Source organism: Theobroma cacao, chromosome 3, assembly GCF_053813885.1.
Source record: "Theobroma cacao isolate CCN51 chromosome 3, ASM5381388v1, whole genome shotgun sequence".
Taxonomy (NCBI): Eukaryota; Viridiplantae; Streptophyta; class Magnoliopsida; order Malvales; family Malvaceae; genus Theobroma; species Theobroma cacao.
The window spans coordinates 9,715,950-9,736,088 of record NC_142641.1 but is presented as its reverse complement, the minus strand read 5'-3'; the positions used below and the strand labels follow the sequence as shown (position 1 = coordinate 9,736,088).

Sequence of the window (20,139 nt, the reverse complement as noted above, 5' to 3'; positions counted from 1 at the left end):
CTAGACTTGAGCAAGCCTCAGAATCCAAAATCACATAACATAAAGCTAAAGGAATTAATAATCAAATATTCATAATAAAATTAAAATATATTACATCATCCTTGGCTTATAATCCATACAAACATTCATAGGGCCATACATTGGCCATCCAAGGCGGGTTCATCATAACAATCCTTACAGAAGTTCACATGGCACAACATGCCTACATACATAACAACTAAGTGCAGAGCGAAAGCTCATGACTGACACAGCGTAGTGACATAATGAGTGGAGACCTACTAGATGCCAAAATCAATCCATCGTTGGATGACGTTTAACACACTGCTTTGTGGCCTATTTATCTGCATATGGTACACAAATGGGTGTGTACTCTAATACTCAGTGAATGGTGTAGATAAACAAAATCATATATATGGTAAACACATATATAACATATATGCATCATCTGTGCATCTAGATGTCCTAGCAAACATCTCCAAATATAGGGCATATCATTATCCCCAAAATCTCCAATGTGAGGGCATATCATCATCCTCAATGTTTTCAAAGATTATCACACACAACATTAAGCTCACTCTCAAAGCCAATCAAAGTTATTCAAATTATTCTCCATCGCACAATCTAGTCGCTGGAGTATCACATTAGATTCATATCGTATTTATCTAAGCCTCTCGACGACTATCTCACATTATATGCAAATCAAATCAATGAGTAGTCCTTCCTTGCACGTAGTCAAATCACACTCGGTGCCCAACGCGCGCAGAATCAAATCACGCATGTGCCTAAGCAATGGACGAAGAATCAGATCATGCACAGTGTCGAAGCAGTTGGCGAAGAAGCAAAGTCATTGACTGGAGTAATATCTCGACGATCAGCATTATCTAGAGTATTCTCAAACGAGTGGCATCAAAGCACTACAGCCAGGAATCACAGGTAGGATTAATGCCACCATCCTTGCTTACCTACCATCCCTAGAAGCACACAAAGGTCGCAAGGGTATGGAACTCTACTCAACCACAAGTTAAATCAATGTCCAAAATTCATCCTTCAAACGAAACACAAATCCACAATGAAGCCATAATGCATTTATCATTCCACACATCCATAATATATCACAAATCATCTTTATCGAGCTTCAATCATTTATAGCTCATTTAAGTTTCTAAGTGCCTTAATGTCTCCAAGGCATCATTTGATCAAATCCTCTTAACATCTCATTTGCCGAGGGTGATCTACTCCTCGGGGTCATCATAGCCTCTAGACGTCCTAGTCTAGGCTCACACAACATGGGCCACCCATGTGGTTCAAATCATAGTACACAAACACTCAATCCATATTTTAGTTCTTTAGCATAGGCACTTACATCTAGGAAACCATATAGATATATACCTACACTAATTTTGTCCTAATACCATGCTAGTGCCTTTATCAAGGTGTCATGCATCACATGCATTTTAATTAAACCCACTCATAGTGACAAATTGGAGGTACTTGCAGTCAAGCATCGATCCTTAGCCTCTAATCATCTTCTAGCTCGCCAATGAGTCAATTTACTCTGTTTTCCCCTTAAAACACATTAAAACATCAATTACTAGTTAAATCTTGGATTTTGAAAAATGCCAGCTTTTCCACAATTAACCAAATCTTAGCAATCCAACCATTTAAGCTGAAATCCTTCAATGAGGAGCTAAACCCATACCTGTAAGTTAGATTGCACAAATCTTAGTTCTTAATTTCAGCCAAAATAGGAGAGATTCACCAAAGCTAGAAAAATTGAATTTCTTAGAATCTAATCGATTAAATTGAAAAATAATTAGTAAAAATGTTTAATCTTAATGCACTAACGTTTCCCTAAGCTCAGATTAGCTCCAAATTGCTTCAAAAATCTATTTAGGACAAAGGATGTTAAAAGGTTAGAGAGAAAGAGAGATTAGGGTCTATGTTTCTAAACAAGCGAATGGCCTTAAAGCCTCTTTATTTTTACCTTTTTTAGTGATGTATTGATACATTTGCCCTTATTTTGACTAAATGTAGCAATATATTGGAGTAATGTATTGATACATTTCAGGCAAAATGCTCATTACCCCAACACGTATTGATACATGAAGGGAATGTGGCGATACTTTTTCCCCTGGGTGCTTTCTATTTCAAATGTATCGATACATTTGGACAATATATCGACACATGTTCATTTTGGCCAAATCTATTGATACATTCTTAAATGTATTAATAGAAAATGTCCTAAAGGCTTTTATTGTTCATTTTGAGAAGAATGTATGGATACATTTTCTCCTGTAGGCAATCTTCAACTTTCCAAACTTCCAAAAATTTGAGTCTATCACCCCAATTTCGTTCCCTATTAATATCACACCTCAAATCATTCATTTAACTTAATCTAGTACACATATATTCACAAATATAACATCAAACTTAGATCAAAACCTCAAACTATTGGGATTTATCACATATTTCCTCAAAATTTTGCCAAGTGTTAATATGTGAACTCTCAAACACTTGGCATACATGGCATATCATCAAAGTCCATAAGACTTCACATATTTCACAAATCATCCATAGTTTACTTAATTTACATAAAAAATTAAGGGTGTTACATTCTCCCCTCCTTATAGGAAATTCGTCCTTGAATTTCAAATCATACACTACATTAAAAACACACATATCAAGCCTAAAAAAGATGGGGATATTTCTCTCAAATTTCCTCTTTAAGTTCCAATGTGGCTTCCTTAACTACATGGCTTTGCCACAATACTTTCATCGTAGCAATGTCTTTGGAGTGAAGGTGTTTTACTTGTCGATCCAATATGGCTACGGGTTACTCGTCATAACTAAGTGCATCTTGCAATTGGTCTTCATCATATCATATCACATGCGAAGGATTGAGAACATACTTTTTAAGCATGGATACATGAAAAATTGGATGAATATCGAACAAATTAGGTAGTAACTTCAACTAATAAGTAATTGAGCCCACGTGTCTTAGTACCTCAAAGCATTCGATGTACCTAGGGCTCAATTTCCCTTTCTTTCCAAATCTCTTAACTTCTTTTGTTGGTGAGATTTAAGAAAGACATAGTCGTCAACTTCAAATTCTAAAAGCTTTCACCTATTATTAGTGTAAGACTTTTGATGACTTTGAGTCATTAACATCCTTTCTCGTATCACATGGATGCATCGCTCAACTTCTTGGACCATTTTTGGCTTTAAGAGCTTTTGTTCCTTAACTTTAAACTAACCAATAAGCGACCTACATCTTCAACCATACAAAGCCTCATATAGAGCCATATCGATCATGGCTTGGTAGTTGTTATTATAAGCAAACTCGACCAAAGGCAAATAATGATTCCATGAAACTCCAAAATCGAGCATTATTACTCTTAACATATCCTCGAGCATTGGAAGGATGTGCTTAAGTTGGCTATCTGTTTTTGGGTGGAAGGTCATACTAAAATCTAATCTTATGCTCAAGGCCTTTTGGACTTTCCTTTAAAACTGGCTCGTGAACTGTGATCCTTTATCGGGCACGATCATTACTAGAATCCCATGTAGCCTTACAATTTCATTTATATAAATTTGGGCATACTGAGCTGCTTCATACTTAGTCTTGATCGGAAAGAAGTGAGCTGACTTAGTTAGTTGATCAATTATCGCCTAAATGGCATCATAGCAACCTCTAGCTCGTGGTAAACCCGTTACAAAGTCCATTGCTACATGTTCCCATTTTCACTCGGGTATCAGTAATGGTTGCAGTAGTCCCGATAGTCTCTAATGCTCAGCTTTCACTTGCTGGCAGGTCAAACACTTGGAGTCATTTTCAGCCACGTCTTTCTTTAATCCTGGCCACCAATACATAAACTTCAAGTCATGATACATCTTGGTATCTCCAAGGTGTATCACATAGGCTGCTACATTCATCTTTTCCAAAATCTCATTTCTTAAATTATCCATATTTGGCACATAAATTCATGACCGATATCTCATTAAACCATTGTGCTGTACACAAAGTCTTAAGTTTTATCTTCGCTCATATCTCCAAATATTTTTATCAAATATTCATCTTGATCGTGGGCAACTTTGATTTGATCTAAAATCATTGGTCAGACTCTAAAATGTGCCAACAAGGCATTTGAGTGATTAATCTCCATGTGTACTCCCATAATGCCTAGATCATACAAACGCTGCACCAAAGATCATTGTCATGACCCAAATCCCGACCATGACAGGTGCAAGGGCTTAATGGACATAGCCCACTAAGCCCAAGCAAGCCTATTAATATGACTTGTTCATCGTTCCATCAAAGTTGCTAAATCACATTTCATAACTTCGAATTAAAATAATACTAAACATTGCCAACTCGTAGTGGCATTACCAATCAAAGATACATGTATTATCTAAACATATGTCTCAATAATTTACATTGGGTCTGTCTATACACAACAAAAAAGAGTACTTGACTTCTAGTGGAGAGACTTGAGGAAATGTACAACTACTGAATGCTAAGACACCTACCAAGGGTCAAATATACGAAGACACCTCGACCTAGTTACCAACTACCTCTTGATCTGAAAACATGAAGTTGAAAATGCTGAGTATAAACTCAATTAGTAAACAAGGAAGGGAACAAGCAATATAATAAAGAAAAGTTTGAAATCATAATGCACTTATTTGAAAACGATGCACTTTAGCTTAAGTCCTTATTAAAACCCTTAATTGAACCCTTGGTTGATAAATCATGTGATGATAGAGAATTCATATTCAACTTGAAATTGGAGAAGTGGAAAATATGGCAAAAACCAGCCAAGTTATAAGTGGCATAGAAAGTTTCATTCTCACTGCAGCGAGAAACAAAGCAACAAGAAAGGCTTTTTTTCATCCCAAATAAACCATTTCACTGCAATGCAAATCAATTTAGAACACTAAAAAAAAATGCTCAAGGTTTAGCAAGCAGGATTCCACATACATTATAGTCACACATGTGCAAACATATATGTATATATATATATATATGTATATATATATATATATCCATCACCATGCACACTCTCTCATCGTCATCAGCTCATGTGCACTCCCCACTAGCACATGACTGGGTCAGCATCGGCTTATGCGCACTCCTACTCGCACATAGCCGGGTCATCATCGGCGTATGCGCACACCTACTCGCACATAGCCGGGTCCACATCAACATACGAAAGAAACACCCAATGCATATTATACATATCCTCATATTGTGATAACATATAAACCATTTATATAGCACATTTTCCCAAGATAAAAACACTTCACCAAAGGCTTGTTCCCAAGGTACATTTTTAAAGAAAAGTTGGATAAAATCTTTCAAATGTTTGTACAATTACCTTCACATTCCCAAAACAAATTTTGAAATGCAAGTCCACTCACCTGTCTTTGTTGATTCTTAAAGTAGCTCCAAATTCCATTAATGCCCTGAATGGTGATATGGGGTTTCTGTGGAACCTATCACACATTAGCATCATAATTAACTCAATCACATAACCATAATTCTAAAAGCTATCTTCTAAATCATGTACCACTAGTTATTCCTAACTAGTTTCCAACTACCATCAAGTGGCTAATTATTTGCACTATTATAATCACACCAAAATGAATAAACTACCTCAACTACAAAACACTCATAAATCTAACTATTAATCATTCTCAACAACTAAAATATCAACTCAATTTAAATTCTCACCTTGCTAAATTTGCAATTGAATATGTCAAGAATTCTGAAACTATTATAGAAGGTCTTTTTTTCTCTCTCTAAAATCGTAGTTAGTGAGAGAAAGTATTGATCTAAGACATTTCAAGGGTTTTAAGGTAAAAGAGTAGCATAAGAGGTTCTATAAAAAAAATGCACAAAAGCATGAAAATGAAGGCTAACTTGAGAGGGTTATGGAAGCTCAAAGAGTGCTCCCATGGAAGGTGAAGAAATGTGGGATAGGAGGAAGAAGAAGAAGATGAAGTGCTAAAAATCTGAGGAAGGTGCTGAAGAATGAAGATATTTAGAGTTAAAACTTATCCAATTGGTCATGAAATTACAATAATGCCGTTAGCAATGCCACTTGTCTTCCTCTTGTTTTTGTGCAATCTTTTACTCTTTTAACACTAGGAAAAGGTCCAAAATCCTCTGAAAGAGGTCCGTTAAGTAGCCCCAAAAAGTTCTAGCTTCAAAAACCCCAAAATCTTGATATTTGTGGAATTTACAATGAGGGTCGCGACTTTAAATTTCCAACGTCGCGGGGCTCAAACATTCTGCCAATTTTTGTTCTTCTAGCGCAGTCCTTTAACTTCGACAAAGATTTTGACCACCTTCCCACCAAAACTGGGAAAAACGGTAAACATCAAAGTTGTAGTTTTGGCTCTTATCTTTTTAATGGTCTAAAAATCATGTTATTTGGACTTCTGTAGTGGGATATATACTTGAAAAGCCGAAACATATGCAAATAGGGCTACTGTTCATTATACACCTTTCTTCACCAATTAAAATTATTTTTGATCCTACTCCTATAACGACATAAAATAATTATAAGTAACATAAAACTAGCATCATTAGCTCAAATTAAACCTTTAAACATAAGTTCCACCTTGAGTTACGTGTCTATGAAGGTCGAGGTTTCAGATTCTCCCCCACTAAAAGAAATTCAGTCCTCGAATTTAAATCGAACTATTAGGTATCATACCTCTACATATTAAAGAGGTGTGGATACTTTGTCCGCATCTCCTCCTCTGCTTCCCATGTTACCTCTTCGCTGGTGTGGTTTCGCCATAACACTTTCACTAAGGCTATCTCCTTTGAACGAAGCTTTTTGACTTGTCTATCAAGGATAGCTACCGGTTACTTCTCATAGGTCAGATCATTGTTTAGCTGGATGGTTTCATACCATATTACATGTGATGGATCCGAGTTGTACTTCCTAAGTATTGACACATGAAACACGGGGTGAATATTCGAAAGGTCTGGTGGTAATGCCAAACGATATGCCACTGCTCCAACCCTTTCTAAGATCTCGAAAGGTCCTATATATCGAGGGCTTAACTTTCCCTTCTTGCCAAACCTCATTATTCCTTTTGTTGGTGAGACCTTCAAAAAGACATGATCTCCCACTTGAAATTCCAAGTCCCTCCGTCTGTTATCAACATAGGACTTTTGTCTACTTTGTGCTATTAACATCCTTTGACGAATCATGCGTATTTTCTTAGTGGCGTCCTGCACCAACTCAGGCCCCAAGAGTTTCCTTTCTCCCACTTTTAGCCATCCAATAGGTGACCTGCACCTTCTTCCATATAATGCTTCAAATGGTGCCATTTGGTTGCTAGTTTGGAAACTGTTGTTGTAGGCAAACTCCACTAAGGGTAAATATCGATCCCACCTGACCCCAAGGTTTATTACACAGGCCCTCAACATATCCTCCAATGTCTGAATGGTTCGTTCAGACTGGCCATCGATTTACGGGTGGAAAATCGTGCTAAAATCCAACTTAGTGCCCAATGCTTCCTGTAACTTTTCGCAAAACCTACTGGTGAATTATGCTCCTCTATCAGATACTATAGAAACAGGAATACCATGCAACTGTATTATCTTGTCTACATAAAGCTGGGCATACTGGGCAGCCTTGTATGTAGTTTTAACAGGAAGAAAGTGAGCTGATTTAATTAACCGATCTACTATGACCCAAATCGAATTGTAACCCCCATTAGTCCGAGGCAAACCTATTACAAAGTCCATAGTAATACGCTCCCCCTTCCACTCAGGCACTGGTAACAACTGTAATAGCCCTGCAGGCCTTTGATGCTCGACCTTAACCTGTTGACAAACCAGGCACTTGGAGACGAACTCGGTTACATCTTTCTTGAGTCCTTCCCACCAATATACCTCTTTCAAATCTTGATACATCTTTGTAGCGCTTGGATGTACCACATAGGCTGCCATGTGCGCTTCCTCCAATATTTCTCTCCTCAATCCATCACTAGCAGGCACATATATTCTAGTTCCATATCTCATCACTCCATCTGTGCCTTTAGTAAACATATTTCCTTTCCTTCCTTAAGGGTCCTCTAAGGCCTTAGCTACAAACTCATCTTTGCTTTGTGCTTCTTTAGTCCGGTCCATTAAGATAGGCCTAACTTTAAAGTGTGCTAGCAATGCACCTGCTTCTGAAACTTCCAAGTGCACACCCATGTCTCCCAAGCTATGCACCTACCTAATCAAGAATCTCCTATCTGTGGAGATATGTGCCAAGCTCCCAATCAATTTTTGACTCAAGGCATCCGCCACTACATTTACCTTGCTCGGATGATAGAGAATAGTACAATCATAATCCTTTAGCAACTCCATCCACCTACGTTGTCGCAAGTTAAGATCCCTCTGCTAAAATATATACTTCAGGCTTTTGTGGTTCGTATATATCTCACAAGTCTCACCATACAAATAATGTCTCCAAAATTTTAAAGCAAACACGATTGCTGCCATTTCCAAATCGTGTGCGAGGTAATTCTGCTCATGCCTTTTAAGTTGCCTTGATGCATACTCAATCACCTTCCCATGTTGCATTAATACACACCCTAAACCAATCCGTAATGCATCACAAAATACCGTATAACCCCTGGTACCTTGTGGTAGGCTTAATACTGGAGCTGTGGTGAGACATGCCTTAAGGTTCTCAAAGCTGTTCTCACAAGCATCTGACCACTCAAACTTTGTATCTTTACGTGTCAGCTTAGTCAAAGGGGAGACTATTTTGGAGAAGTCCTTCACAAAACGACGATAATAGCAAGCCAAACCCAAAAAGCTTCTAATCTCCGAAACTGAGGTCTGCCTTGGACACTTCTCCACTACCTTAACTTTCTTTGGATCAACTTGTACCCCATCCTTGGATACCACATGTCCTAAAAATGCAATGCTTTCAAGCCAAAACTCACACTTAGAGAACTTGCCATATAGTCGATGTTCTCTCAAAGTTTAGAGCACTATCTTAAGATGTTGCTCATGCTCTTCTTGACTTTTCGAGTAGATCAAGATGTCATCAATAAACACCACCACAAACTTGTCCAAATAGGGCTAGAACACCCAGTTCATCAAATCCATAAAGGCCGTTAGGGCATTCGTAAGCCCAAATGACATCACCAAGAACTCATAATGCCCATATCTTGTTCGAAATGTGGTCTTGGGTATAGCTTCATTCTGGATCCTCAACTGATGGTACCCAGATTGCAGATCTATTTTAGAGAAACATTGTGCTCCTTGTAATTGATGAAATAAATCATCTATTCTTGGAAATGGATACTTATTCTTCACTATCACTTTATTAAGCTGTCGGTAGTCAATGCACAGCCTAAGTGACTCATCTTTCTTCTTTACAAATAACACTAGTGCTCCCCATGGGGAGACACTAGGACGGATGAAGCCTTTATCCAACAAATCTTCCAACTGATCCTTAAGCTCTTTAAGCTCTGCAGGTGCCATTCTAATGGGGGTATGGATATAGGTCTAGTGTAGGGAATCAAATCTATACAAAATTCAATTTCCCGCTCGGGAGGCAAACATGGTAGTTCCTCGCAAAATACATCCTTGAACTCATTCACAACAGACACTTGGCTTATATCTCCAACCTTCGCCTGAGTATCCCTTACCACAGCCAAGTAACCTAAACAACCCTGTCTTAATAACTTTCTAGTAGACATGATCGATATCAAATTAGTTGGAAAATTACTCCTATCCCCCTGAATATTGAATGAGGGCTCACCGGGAAAATCAAATTTCACCAATTTATGATAACAATCCACAATAGCGTGGCAGGATGCTAGCCAATCCATTCCCAAAATCACGTCAAAGTCTAAGGTGTCTAACACAACTAGATTCACCAAAGTGTCTTTGTCCTCGACTCGAACTACACAAGACTCATATTCCCATTCAGCCACAAATACCTCATTTAAAGGAGTAGACACTGTTAATTGTTCCTCTCTCCTAGCACGATATTTACCCAAACAAGATGCAAAACATGGAGAAATAAAAGAATGGGTAGCACCAGGATCAAACAATACTTGAGCATCCATATTAGAAACAGAAAGAGTACTTGAGACCATTATATTGGATGTTTGGGCCTCTTGTGGTGTTAAAGCAAACACCCTTGCTTGACCCTTACCAACAGAACTCTGATGTCCAAACCTAGAAGGCCTACCTTGAGAGAAAGTACCAGCACTTATACCTCTGGATTCACTAGCCTCCCGATCAGATGAGGTGGCGACTGAAGGAGCAAATGAAGTTGGTTGGGTGGAACCACGAGCAGAACCTTGCGATTGATGAGCCATTAGGCAATTCCTCCAAATATGTCCAGGTTGACCGCATAAGAAACAAACTCCCGTAGCACAGAGGCATCTTCCTCTATGCTGTCCCCCACAAGTATTACAAAGGTGGATAACTTGACTACCCTGTCTAGAATCTTCCTACCTTTTAGCACTGAAGGTTCTTTGTCCTGCCTCAATACTAGCACCAGGCATCTCACTCCCCTGTTCGGTTAATCGTGAGTCCCTTTGTGGACCGTGATGGCTAGAAGACGACATCCCACTACTAAAATCTCTACGACCTTGATAACCCTCTGTCTTGACTTTTTTTGCTTTATCCCTCGCGGCCCTACTCTCACTGGTCCTCATCTCAATCCGCTATGCACAATCTACCACTGCAGAGTAGGTATTAAAATCTTGGGATGCCACAACCCTAAACAACGGCTTTACTAGCCCATCCACAAACCTCTGAATCTTCATCTCCTCAGTAGAAATGAGATAAGGCGCATAGCGAACCAGCTACGTGAATTTGATGTCATACTCTGACACTATCATACTCGATGTCTGCAACAAAGTCTCAAATTCCCTAGCTCTGGCATTACGTACACTGAGTGGTAAGAATCGATCCAAGAAGGCTGTACTAAACTCACCCCAAGTCACCAAAGGCATTCGTTGGTCTGCCTCTGCATAAAGAGCTATACCATTCTTGGGCCACATCCTCTAATCGGAAGGCGGCTAGCTCAAGTGATCGAACACTAGAGCATCCCAAAGCTTTACATATTTTCTCCATCATATCTAAGAAAATTTGGGGCTTCTCCGAAGCATTAAATCTCGAAAATGATGGAGGTTCAAGCTTGAGAAAATCAGGAAGAGAAATCTCTAATTGTCCCTTCTCGACCTCATGATGTTGGTGATTGGCCTGTCCTTGAGAGCTAGGGGATTCTTGTACTGTAGGTCTCCCCTCTACTATCCTCTATATATGATCCATATGGGTCGCCATCATCTCTATGACCCGGTTGACTCCTTGTAGGCCTGCCGCCAAATCCTCAATGGTAATGCCCCCAGTTGGTTGTCTATCTACATCACTTGAAGACTGTCCTTCCTCTCGTCTACTCACAAACGTATCCACCCTCACCGACCTAGTGGCCCTGCCACGTCTACCTCGGCCCCTCAAGGTGGATGCCAGTGGCCTATTTACCATATAAGTAGAAGCATTTTGCTCCTCCATTCGTCTTGAGGTGGCTCGTGTCTTAGGCGACATTCTCACCTAGACAAGAGTAAACACCTGTTATTAAACACATTTTATAATCGCACTTACCGAAAAATGTAGTTTTTAAGATAGGGAATTTATGCGGTCCCTTGGTTGTAAAATGTTCCACGGTTCACACTTCACAATTGAAGTTTCCACATAAAGACCCGACACTTCGCTGGACCAACAAAAGGAAAGTCCTAGAACCTAGAAAACGTAGGGCTCTAATACCAATATTGTCACGACCCAAATCCCGACCATGTCCGGCGCAAGGGCTCAATGGACATAGCCCACTAAGCCCAAGCAAGCCTATTAATATGACCTGTTCATCGTTCCATCAAAGTTGCTAAATCACATTTCATAACTTCGAATTAAAATAATACTAAACATTGCCAACTCGTAGTGGCATTACTAATCAAAGATACATGTATTATCTAAACATACGTCTTAATAATCTACATTGAGTCTGTCTATACACAACAAAAAAAGAGTACTCAACTTTCAGCGGAGAGACTTGAAGAAGTGTACAACTACTGAATGCCGAGACACCTACCAAGGGTCGAATATACGAAAACACCTCGACCTAGTTACCAACTGCCTCTTGATCTGAAAACATGAAGTTGAAAATGGTAAGTATAAACCCAGTGAGTGAACAAGGAAGGGAATAAGCAATATAGTAAGGAAAAGTTTGAAATCATAATGCACTTATTTGAAAATGATGCACTTTAGCTTAAGTCCTTATTAAAACCATTAATTGAACCCTTGGTTGATAAATCATGTGATGATAGAGAATTCATATTCAACATGAAATTGGAGAAGTGAAAAATATGGCAAAAAGTAGCCAAGTAATAAGTGGCACAGAAAGTTTCATTCTCGCTGCAGCGAGAAACAGAGCAACAAGAAAGACTCCCTTTCATCCCAAATAAACCATTTCACTACAATGCAAATCAATTTGGAACACTAAAAAAAATGCTCAAGGTTCAGCAAGCAGGATTCCACATACATTATAGTCACACATGTGCAAACATATATGTGTATATATATATCCATCACCATGCACACTCTCCCATCGTCATCAGCTCATGTGCACTCCCCACTAGCACATGGCTGGGTCAGCATCGGCTTATGCACACTCTTACTCGCACATAGTCGGGTCATCATCGGCGTATGCGCACTCCTAATTGCACATAGCCGGGTCCACATCAACATATGAAAGAAACACCCAATGCATATTATACATATCATCATATTGTGATAACACATAAACCATTCATATAGCACATTTTCCCAAGATAAAAACACTTCACCAAAGGCTTGTTCCCAAGGTACATTTTTAAAGAAAAGCTGGATAAAATCTTTCAAATGTTTGTACAATTACCTTCACATTCCCAAAACAAATTTTGAAATGCAAGTCCACTCACCTGTCTTTGTTGATTCTTAAAGTAGCTCCAAATTCCATTAATGCCCTGAATGGTGATATTGGGTTTCGGTGGAACCTATCACACATTAGCATCATAATTAACTCAATCACATAACCATAATTCTAAAAGCTATCTCCTAAATCATGTTCCACTAGTTATTCCTAACTAGCTTCTAACTACCATCAAGTGGCTAATTATTTGCACTATTATAATCACACCAAAATGAATAAACTACATTAACTACAAAACACTCATAAATCTAGCTATTAATCATTCTCAACAACTAAATATCAACTCAATTTAAATTCTCCCCTTGCTAGATTTGCAATTGAATATCTCCTCAAGAATTTCCAAACTATTATAGAAGGTCTTTCTGTCTCTCTCTAAAACCCTAGTTAGTAAGAGAAAGTATTGATCTAAGACATTTCAAGGGTTTTAAGGTGAAAGAGTGAAGGAGCATAAGAGGTTCTATAAAAAAATGCAAAAAAGAATGAAAATGAAGGCTAACTTGAGACGGTTATGAAAGCTTGAAAAGTGCTCTCATGGAAGGTGAAGAAATGTGGGATGGGAGGAAGAAGAAGAAGATGAAGTGCTGGAAATCTGAGGAATGTGTTGGAGAATGAAGATATTTATAGTTAAAACTTATCCAATTGTTCATGAAATTACAATATTGCCTATAGCAATGTCACTTGTCTTCCTCTTGTTCTTGTGTAATCTTTTACTCTTTTAACACTAGGAAAAAGCCCAAAATCCTCTGAAAGAGATCCCTTAAGTAGCTCCCAAAAGTCCTAGCTTCAAAAACCCCAAAAATCTTGTTATTTGTGAAATTTACGGTGAGGGTCGCGGCTCTCAATTTCTAGCGCCACGGCGCTTAAACATTCTGCCAATTTCTGTTCTTCTAACGCAGCCTTTCACTTCGACAAAGATTTTGACCACTTTCTCGCTAGAACTGGGAAAATGGGTAAACATCAAAGTTGTAGCCCTGCCTCTTAGCTTTCTAATGGTTTAAAAATCATGTCATTTGAACTTCTGTAGTGGGAGATATACTTGAAAAACCAAAATATTTACAAATAGGGCTACTGTTCATTATGGAACTTTCTTCACCAATTAAAATTATTTTTGATTCTACTCCTATAACGACATAAAATAATTATAAGTAACATAAAACTAGCATCATTAGCTCAAATTAAACCTTTAAACATAAGTTCCACCTCGAGTTACGTGTCTATGAAGGTCGAGGTTTCACATTCATCACACGTGCCAAACTCGCCATCACCTTCCGACTTAGAGCATTCGCTACCACGTTTGCTTTGCTGGAATGGTAGAGTATAGTGAGTCATAGTCTTTCAATAGCTCTATCCACCTACGTTGCCTTAAATTCAAATTCCTTTGCTGAAATATAAACTTCAAGCTCTTGTGGTTTGTATATATTTTGCAGGTCTCTCTATACAGATAATGTCTCTAAATCTTTAAGGCAAATAAGATCGTTACCATATCTAGATCATGTGTAGGGTAATTTTGTTCATGCCTTTTAATTATCGAGGGTCGTATGCTATAACCTTCCTGTCTTACATCAACATGTAACCTAACCCAACCCAAGATGCGTCGTAATACACGGTTTATCATTCGGATCCACATGGCAAGCTTAACATAGGTGCAAAAGTGAAACAAGCCTTAAGCCTCTGGAAACTAGCCTCATAAGCATCAGGCCAATCGAATTTGATTCCTTTTTGCGTCAGATTTGTCAAAGTGGATGCGATCTTAGGAAAATCTTGCACAAAGCTTTTGTAATATCTAGTTAAGCCTAGAAAACTTATAACTTTTGTTATAGACGTTGGCTTTGGCCAATTCTCCACAGCTTTTACTTTGCTAAGATCCATTTGCACCCTTTGTTCAAACACCACATGTCTTAAGAAACTGAGTTTGTTTAGCCAAAGCTCACACTTCAAAAACCTGCATACAGTTGATGCTCTCTCAAGGTCTATAGCATAATTCTTAGATGTTATGCATGTTCTTTTGGGCTCTTAGAATACACTAATATGTCATCTATGAACATGACCATAAATCCAAATACACTTGGAAGACCCTCTTCATCAAATCCATAAATATTGTAAGTGCATTTGTGAGTCTAAATGACATCACCAAAAATTCATAATGTCCATACTATGTGTGAAACACTATCTTGGGTACATCACATTCTCTTATTCTCAATTGGTGATACATTGAGCGTAAATCAATCTTAAAGAAGCACACGACAACTTGCAACTGATTAAACAAGTCATCGATCCTCGAGAGTGGATATTTATTCTTTACTGTCACTTTATTCAACTGCTTGTAGTTGATACATAATTGAAGGCTACCATCATTATTCTTCATGAATAGCATCGAAATTCCCCAAGGTGAAACACTCGGATGAATAAAACCCTTATTCAATAAGTCTTCTAATAGCTCTTTAAGCTCTTTTAACTCATCTGGTGCCATTCGATAAGGAGGCATCGAATTAACCCACTACTAGTATGAAATCTTCACTACCTTCTTCCATCAAAACATCTTTTGTCATCGCTAGGTAACCTTGGCCTTTTTGCCTTGGCATTGGTCTGATGAGTACATTTGATACAACTTGCACAGACATTGGGCTACCATGCTCGTATATCGCAAATGAGGATTCCCCTCGAAACTTAAAATTCACAAGCTTACAGTAGTAGTCTACCATTACAAAATAAGATGTTAACTAGTCCATGCCCAAAATCACATCAAAGTCCAAAGTTAGCAGCAACACCAAGTCTGCTAACGTATCCTTGTCTCTTATGCAGACCACACAAAATTTATACGCATACTCAGCCATAAATATCTCCTTTAAGGATTAGCACAATTAGGGATTCCTCCATGTTACTACAAAATTGATCTAATTTCAGTACAAAGTGTGGGGACACAAAAGAATGTGTCGATCAGGGATCAAATAATATTAAAGCTTTTGTACCAAAATAAGAAGTGTACTTGTGACCATTGTGTTGGAAGTCTAAGCATGTTGCTGTGTTACAGCAAATACAGGTAATTGACCTCTACTTTCATTACCCAACTATGTTGATTTACCCTGAGATGATGAAGCTATTCCTTTACCTTTGTCATTTCTAACGTTCCTCCTAATAAGTGCCGTTCTAGGTGGGGTAGTTGCCTCTTGTCTCACATAACCATGGTCACCCTCAACTGACTATCTCTACATTGGGCAATCTCTCACCAAATGCCCAAATTGACCATATTTAAAATACAGTCTCGCTACTCTGTGGTATTGTCTTCCATGTGCCTTTCAACAATAATTACATAAAACTCCCTTCTATTTGAGGCCTAAATTGGATGCTTGTTAGACTGTTCTCGTTGAGATGGTGGACTAAATGAATCACTGTTTCTTGGTGTTCTATGCATAGAGGTAGTTCCCTCATGACTCTAATGGCATATGAATGTGAGACTCCTAGTCACTCTAGAATCTCTTCAACCCTAATGGCCCTATGTTGGAGCTCTTCGACCCCTACCTCCTTCCATTCTACATTCCAATATCCTAATTGCAATAATTCTAGCCGCGTTTACCATTACTACATATGAGGTAAACCTCTGAGTGGCCAAAACTCTAAAGAGCGGCTCAATTAATCCTTGAATAAATCTCTTGATCCTTTTTTGTTCAATTTAGACCAAGTCGGGAGCATGTCATGAGAGTTGGGTGAAGCAGACATCATACTTCTTCATCATCATCTTTGGGGTCTATCTCAAAGTCTCAAACTCTTGTGCCTTTGCATCTCACACGCTATCAAGTAAGAAATGATCCATAAAAGCTTGGACAAATTCTTCCCATCACATTAGGGTTGACCTTGATGGTCTACTTCTCTTAAGTGTAATAAACCATATTCTGGCCACATCTTTTAATCTAAATCCCACCAATTCTACAAACATATATGTGAAGCATCTCAAAGCACAACAAATACATTCCATGTCTTTGAAAAATCTTTATGGATCTTCCTTTGCATTGAACCAGAAAAAGATGAGAGCTTTAACTTCATAAAATCTGCCCAAGTGACTTCAATAGCCCATCTTTGATGTTCACACTCAGGCACATATTCCTGATCTTGTGAACTAGAATCAACCAATTCCTCAGATGGTGCCTCACTTCTATTACAGCACTCAGCAAATTGATCAGCCAAACTTTACAACCTTTCTGCCAAATCCTCTAGGGTGACACATCTTCTTGTAGGGTAGTCATCCTTGATTCCCACATTCTCATCACCAGTGTACATATAACTTGGTTTCGTATCTCGAGCATGTCTTAATGCTTTACTTCTACCTCTGCTCCTTGACGTGGACACTCGTGGTGGTTCCATAGGCTCATTTGGGGCTTGTTGCTCTCTTCTGGCCTTTGAGGTTGCTGTCATCATAGGTGGCATCTTGTACCAAGACGAAGCCATACCATGTTCAAAATTCAAATTCTAAAATCTCATGGGTAAGTTTACTAAGACTTGAGAGTTCATGTAGCCTTCTATTCATAATTAGTTTTGCAATCACAAACCATGATCAAGACTATACATTAATCCTGACACTCAGCTGATAGACATAATTTCACCAAAGACTCTTTAACCTAGACGCTCTAATAACAACTTTGTCACAACTCAACCCAGGGTTCGTGGCTGGTACACAAGCCTAGCAGACAAGCCCACTAAACCCGAGCAAAACTTAGAATCCAAAATCACATAACATAAAACTAAAGGAGTTAATAACCAAATATTCATAATAAAAGTAAAATATATTACACCATCCTTGGCTCATAATCCATACAAACATTCATAAAGCCATACATTGGCCATCCAAAACGGGTTGATACATAACAACCCTTACACAAGTTCACATGGCACAACATGCCTACATACACAATAACTAAGTGCAGAGCGAAAACTCGTGACTGACGCAGTAGAATGATAAAGCTGGTGGAGACATACCGAATGCCAAAATTAGTCCATCATTGGATGACCTTTACCACACAACTCTGTGGCCTATTTATCTGCACATGGTACACAAATGGGTGAGTACTTTAATACTTAGTGAGTGATGCAGATAAACAAAATCATATATATGGTAAACACATATATAACATATATGCACAATTTATGCATCTAGATGTCTTAGTAAACATCTCCAAATATAGGGCATGTCATTATCCCTAAAGTCTCCAATGTGAAGGCATATCATCATCTTTATTGTCTCCAAAAATTATCACACACATCATTAGGCTCACCTTCAAAGCCAATCAAAGTTTTTAATTATTCTCCATGACACAATCTAGTTATTGGAGTATCACGTCAAATTCATATCGTATTTATCTAAGCCTCTCCATGTTATCTCACATCATATACAAATCAAATCAATGAGTGGACCTCCCCTAGATGTAGTCAAATCACATTTCAGTGGCTAATTAGCGAAGAATCAAATCATGCGCATACTGAAGTAATAGGTGGAGAATCAGACACGCATAGTATTGAAGCAACTCACAAAGAAGCAAAGTCATCAACTAGAGTAATCTCTCGATGATTGGCATCACCTGAAGTAATTTTAGACGGGTTGCATCAAAGCATTAAAGGTAAGAATCACAAGTGGGGTTAATGCCACCATCCTTGCAAGCACACAAAGGTCTCAAAGGGATGGACCTCCACTAGCCCACAAGTTAAATCAATGTTTGGAATTCAAACCTCAAACAAAACACAAATTCCCAATGGCCATCTACCTTTATCATTCAACACATCCACAATATATCACAAAACATGTATTGAGCCTTAATCGTCTATAGCTCATTTCAGTTTCTAAGTGCCTCTATGTCTCAGAGGCATCATTGGATCAAATCCTTTTTACATCTCATTTACCTTAGTTGATCTATTCTTAGGGGTTCATCATAGTCTTTAGACCTTTTAGTCTAAGTTCACACAGCATAGGCCACCCATGTGGCTCACATCACAGTACATAAACACTCAATCCATATTTTGGTTCTCTAGCCTAGGCACTTACATCTAGGCAACCATATACATATATACATACACATATTCTATTCTAATACAATGGTAGTGCCTTTATCAAGGCATCATGGATCACATGCATTTTAATTAAACCCATTCAAAATGACAAATTGAAGGTGCTCTTAGCCAAGCTTCGATCCTTAGCCTACAATCGTCCTTTAGCTCGCCAATGAGTCAATTTACTTTGTTTCCCCTTTAGAAAACATCAAAACATCAATTATTAGTTAAATCTTAGCTTTCAAAAAATGCTAGCTTTTTCATAATTAACCAAATCTTAGCGATCTAACTATTTAAGCTCAAACCCTTTAATAATGAGCTAAACCCATACCTTGTAAGTTGGATTGCATGAATCTTAACTCCAAATTCCAATTGAATTGGGGGAGATTCACTAAAGTTAGAAAAATGAGATTTTTTAAAATGTAACAGATTAAATTGAAAAATTATTAGTAAAAACATTTAATTTTACGTTAATAATGTTTCCCTAAGCTCGGATTAGCTTCAAATTGCTCCAAAAATCTACTTGGGAAAATGTGTTAAGAGGTTAGAGAGAGAAAGAGAGATTAAGGCTTATGTTTCTAAACGAGCAAATGGCTCAAACTCCTTTTTATTTTTACCTTTTTTTCAGTCATGTATCAATATATTTGCCCTTATTTCAAATAAATGTATCAATACATTGGGGCAATATATCGATAGATGATAGGCAAAATGGCTACTACCTCAACACGTATCGATACATGAGGGGATTGTATCAATACTTGTTCCCCTAGGTGCTTTTTGCTTCAAATGTATCAATACATGTTCATCTTTGGCCAAATCTATCGATACATTCTTAAATGTATTGATAGAAAATCTCCTGAAGGCCTTTATTGTTCATCTTGCCAAGAATGTATCAATACATGGAGATGTACCGATACATTTTCTCCTGTAAGTAGTTTTTAGCTTTCTAAACTTCTAAAAATTTTGTTCCCTATTAACATCACACCTCAAATCATTCATTTAAGTTAATCTCATACACATATATTCACAAGTATAATGTTAAACTTAGATTAAAAGCTTAAACTATTGGGATTTGTCACATATTTCCTAAAAATTTTGCCTA

The 20,139-nt window shown here is 38.1% G+C and overlaps 1 pseudogene; it reads right to left on the bottom strand.

Annotated features, from left to right (window-relative positions):
* Positions 1-6,721: 6,721 nt before the first annotated feature.
* LOC148763573 (uncharacterized) lies at positions 6,722-17,444 on the bottom strand (annotated as a pseudogene).
* Positions 17,445-20,139: the final 2,695 nt, after the last annotated feature.